This window comes from Lycium ferocissimum, chromosome 6 (assembly GCF_029784015.1).
Source record: "Lycium ferocissimum isolate CSIRO_LF1 chromosome 6, AGI_CSIRO_Lferr_CH_V1, whole genome shotgun sequence".
Lineage (NCBI taxonomy): Eukaryota > Viridiplantae > Streptophyta > Magnoliopsida > Solanales > Solanaceae > Lycium > Lycium ferocissimum.
The window spans coordinates 58,294,081-58,299,732 of NC_081347.1; the positions used below are offsets into that span (position 1 = coordinate 58,294,081).

Here is a 5,652-nt window from a genome sequence, read left to right on the forward strand (position 1 = left end):
TTTTCGTTATCTCAAAGGTACCTCAGATTTCAGTTTACAGCTTTTCAAGCAAACATCTTCTTCGACTCTGATTGAGCTGGGTGCGCTGCAACTAGGTGTTCAAATACTAGATTTTGCATATTTCTTGGTAAAAAATTGATCTCTTGTTCTACTAAGAAGCAACCAATAGTAGCTCGTTCTAGTACGAAGCTTGTACAGAAAGCACTTCTCGTTGTCGCTTTCTAAGCTTACTTGGCTGTTCTTGTTATGTGATCTTGGTGTTGTTCTGTCCTCCCCGGTGGCAGCTAAATGTGATAACATTGGAGCAATTCACTTGGCTCATAATCCAGTATTTCATTTTAGATCAAAGCATGTTGCTTTGGATTATCATTTTGTCCGTGAGAAAGTTAGCCGTGGTGATCTTAATGTGTCTCATGTTCATACATCTTAATAGTTAGCTGACATTCTCACTAAAGCTCTCCCCACATCACGGTTCAAGCTTCTTCTCTCCAATCTTCATGTTCGACACTCCTATTCAGATTGAGGGAGGGTGTTAGGATAATATTGTATCTAGTTTGTATTTATCTGTATTTAGTTTGTATTTATCTCTTAGTTAATATATGTACTATATAAGTGTATGTAATGTATGGAAATACAATTGGCTTGGAAACTTCAACTCGGGCCTTATTTTGAAAATGAGGTGGCAATAGTTGTGGAGGGTAAGAAAATTTTAATGGTAGAGGTAGAATGGGTTAAGGCGCTGAGGTGGCATGCCACATGGCATCCACCTCATCAAATGTTAGTGACACGTAGGATTGGATGTCCACCTTGGACAACTTTAACGGATGAGGGGTATATTTGATCCCATAATATAACGATAGGGGCATATTTGAACTCAAAGTATAACGAGGGGTATATTTGACTCTTTTCTCATAATACAAGGCTATATTTGGTCCTTTGCCGAATTATAAATAAACTAAAATTTTAAGGGAACTTTTATTTTTAATTTGACTTTCCTTTTGATAATTTCACTTCAAGTTCTATTGTTTTTCTTATTAAGAATAACCTAAGTATAGGTACGTCAAGACTAAACACCTATTTCTTCAATACTATAGAAATATGATACAAATAAAATAGGTGTAATATTTCGTGTGTAGAAAAGGGCAATGTGTCTGATTTTGGAATACATTTGGTGTACCCAAATTGAGTCATATTATGCCGTCAATTATGTAATATACTATAATTGTATTACCAGTAGTAATACAATTTTTTTTTTAAATGCAATCTGCTTTAATCTGGAAAACAATTAAAAGGAAATTAAACTCAAGTAATAAATGTGTTGTTGCAACTAGGATGAAAGTTTAACAGACTGCAAACACACAAAGGAAGACAAAATGTTACACAATTAAAACGCAGATTTTTTTATTCTTTTTTCAACGTTACTTTTGCAATCATTATACATAAAAGGGCGAGGAATCTGATGTTGAAGTACATGAAATCTTTTGCTGATTATCATGTTCGGTTAGTTTATATCTAATTGTAGCGCATGAAGTTTTGAATGTTTAAAGTTATAATTGCAAAAATTAAAAGATACATTATCCACTCTCCCTACCTTCTAAGGTAGGGGTAAGGTCTGCGTACACTTTACCCTTCCCAGACCCCACATTGTGAGATTTTATTGGGTATGTTGTTGTTGTTGTTGTTAACTTGTTATTGTTGTATACATCATCCACTCTGTTTTCTAATGTTATTCATTTGATTATTATCTTGAAAAGGGCCCTTCATTGGAGGATCTTTGAAGTGGTCAGGTTAGATGAGGAAGCAAACAAGTGGTTAAGCGACTTGTTGAAGAACCTGCTGAATGTCTCGATATTATCCTAGTAGTAGGTATGCTCAGACTTGGAAAAACTACTCTAGCAAGACAAATCTGCAATGACCCTGATCTGTCATATCAATTTTTCAGCGTTATTTGGGTTTTCATTGGGCAAACTTACAATACAAAGGACATTTTTCTTAATATTCTCAAAGTCTTAACAAAATGCATAGAAGAACATCAAGGTGAGGATATGGACAAATTAGCTAAGGTGATAAGTGGTATTAAGAATAAGGGAGGTAGATGTCTCATTGTTTTGGATGATGTGCGGGTAGCAGAAGTCACTGATCATGTAAAGAAAGTTTTCCCAGAAAATCAAAAGGGGCATTGAATCATGATGACAACGCGTGACGGATATTTGGCTGCTTATGCTAATCCAGAACCTCATAATCTGAATTTTTTGACTAAACCAGAGAGTTTTGAACTATTTGTAAAGAGATTTTTTGTCAAGGGAATTTGTCCCGCTGAATTAGTAGGACTTGGAGCAAAAATTGTAGAAAGTTGTGATGGAGTACCACTTGCAGTAGTGGTACTTGCAGGAGCATTAAGAGGTCGTCTGAACAACAGTGACTGGGTAAGAGTTGAGAAAAATGTGGGGCAACATCTTCATAATAAGAATAACCAACAGAGCTGCTTGAAATTTGTAGAGATGTGTTACGATCGTTTGCCTCAAGAAGTCCAGACGTGCTTTTTGTATTATGGTGTCTTTCCTCGAGGCTATGATATCCCTTCTTGGAAATTGATTCGTTAATAAAGCCCCGACAGACATACACTCTTGAGGAGATAGCAGAGCTTCACTTGAACGATTTGGTCAACAGAAATTTAGTAATGTTACTGCAAAATAGATCTGATGGTCAAGTAAAAACATGTCGTCTTCACGACATGTTGCACGAGTTTTGTAGAAAGGAGGCTACTAACAAATGGCTTTTTTAATAAATATTTACAACAGCTGATAATGTTATTTCTTATATACAAGACTCAGATACTTGTCATTGGTTGTGTATTCAACCCTCTATTCTCAATGACTTTATCTTCACAAATCCATCGGCCGACCATGTCAGATCTTTCTATTGTTTTTCTTCAAAACAAAAACAAATTGAGTTATCTCCCAATTCCATCAAACAGATCCATAAAGCATTTCCACTGATCAGGGTCTTAGATGTTGAATCTCTCAAATTTCTCTTCTCCAAGGATTTTAACTAGTTATTTCATTTGAGGTATATTGCTATCTCGGGTGACTTTAAGGCCATTCCTTTGACCTTTGGTAAATTCTGTAATTTACAAACTCTTATAATCAATACAAGTATCTCAGAGCCTACCCTTGATGTAAAAGCAGAAATATGGAACATGTTACAGTTGAGGCACCTGCACACCAACATACCTGCGAAATTGTCGTCTCCTACTACCACGACAGGTAAAGTTTCTTGTCTACAAACTCTTTCTATGGTTGCACCAGAAAGTTGCAAGAAAGATGTGCTCGCCAAGGCATGTAATCTAAAAAAATTGGGCATTCGAGGGCAAATGACGGCTTTCTTGAACCCAAGGGTGGAATCAGCAACCTTGAAGAGCTAAAGTGCCTGGAACATTTGAAGCTATTGAATGATGTTTATTACATGAATAAATCGCTTCACCTCCCTTTAGCATTCTTCAGACTTGTACATACAGTGAAGAAGTTAACTTTGGCAAACACAAGGTTTGCTTGGAGTGAGGCGGATAAATTAGAGCAATTGGAATCCCTTGAGGTTCTAAAGTTGAAAGAAAATGCATTCGTTGGTGAGTCTTGAACGCCGGAGGTAGGAGGTTTTAGCCAACTCTAAGTATTATGGATTGAGAGGGCGGAATTGGAATCTTGGGAGGCTTTGAATCTTCACTTCCCCATCCTTAGGCACATTGTTCTTGTTTCATGCGATAAGCTTAACGGTGTGCCACATGGGTTGGCTGATATACCTAACCTTCACAAGATGAAGCTGGAGAACACAAGCAAAGCGGTCAAATACGCAAAAGATATCTTTGGAAAGAAAGACATCTAAGAACATGAAATTCAGGTTCAACGTATTCCCTCCTGAACCTGAATCCAAGGCCAAAACTAAATCCAAGGCCATACAGTGAAGTTGAAAGGTCAGTCATATTAATTCGTTTTATAATCTTTGCTACAATTTTATTTTCACGAATATAATCTTTTTCAGCTGGCATACATCTTTCGTGACTGCATCAATATATCTACATATCTCATTTGGTAAAAAGTCCCATAAGTCTGTATCTTTTGTAATTATTTTATTCTTCTAAAATAAAAATCTAAGATGCACTCTACTCTTACTTAGGTGAATGGTTCGAACATGATTCAGAATAGAAGGTAGCATTCTATTTATTCCAATTTAAACTGAATTTTTTACAGAACCGATGAATCCACCAGAACAGTTTAAGGGTCCTGGTCCCTGAAATGTTTTCACAGATAAATACACAAAGTAACTAAGGCAAAATATTTACGTGAAAAACTCCTTACTCAAGGAATTAAAAACCACAACCTACCTCAGTAGGATTTTCAACTTCACTAAAACGAGCAATGATTCAGATTACAAACTTTTGGAACCTAGGAATTAGACCACTAATCCCTCCACTTACAATAACTCTATTGCAAGTGCATTTTTGACTAACTCTAGTCAAGCACCAAACTGATTCAACTAACTCTAGTTGAACCTCAACACCACTAAGACTAACGCTAGCCAAGTGTTTACAACAAAAGTTTGATAAAAACAGAATACCTACAAAACACTTCTTGAAGAAGTGTAGGGTTACAATGTAGAGATCATAAGGATGAAACTAGACAACTCTAGGACTCAAAACATCTTCCGTTGTTGAGATCTGGTCCTTGAACTTGTCTTAGCTTATTCTTGAAAGCTGTAAAAGAAAGCAGGTTCTCGCCGCACTTGTAAAGATACGGATATTAAGGTTTTAGTGGTAGGTTAAACAATGCCAACATGTTGTTTAAATAGGAACTCAACTGAGAGCATGTGAAGATCATATGAGATGCATGTGACCTGAAAAGAGACGTTACACTAGTCTTTAGCATTTAGCATGCACACAAGCTGTGGCTTTGTGGTACCGTGCTCGATCTCGAGCAAGGCACACAACTTTACAGCTGTCATGTGATGTACAATCTTCAGGGGATTTGATCAAGAGCCTGATCCTTGGCATGTTTGTCAAATCACCAAAACTACAAAAGGTCATAACTCATCAATTTCTCCCTTTTTGATGATGACAAACTTGTAAGTTGATGTTCCTCCTGAGAACCAGGTTTCGTCTTCATGATAAATTCCAGTAGCATAAAAGTATGCAATTTTCATTTGTACATTTGGGACCAGGTTCCCCCTGCGGATTAGACCCTCAACATCTTGTTGACATTTTCGCCTGCTATGTAATCAAAATGGCTATGGAACTTTACCAGGTTCATTTGGATGCTCTTCCTTCGGTTTGCCTCCACGAACGCGCCACTTAGGAGCCCTACTCATATTCCAAAGGCGCTACTTCAATTCAAGCGCAAGCCCCCCCTTCTATTGCATAACTTCAAAAAGCTATAAACAAAGTACCAAAGTCGTTGCGGGAACGATACGCTTTGGTTACCGGCGAAAACTTCCAAAGCGGCGACCAGCCTTTCCATACTAGTTGTTACCTTACGTTGCCTTTTTTCCAATATTATTGGAATAGCATGGCCTGGGGCTAAGATAACTCAAGTGGGAGAGTCGTGTTATGGGTGACCTTATTGTACGGTTCCGTAGAGCACTTGTGTATGTGATGCAAGT

General features: G+C 37.3%; 1 pseudogene; it reads left to right on the forward strand.

The window, feature by feature from the left end:
• The first annotated feature begins 712 nt into the window (after positions 1–712).
• On the forward strand, positions 713–3,961 carry LOC132061433 (putative late blight resistance protein homolog R1A-10; annotated as a pseudogene).
• The last annotated feature ends 1,691 nt before the right edge of the window (positions 3,962–5,652 follow it).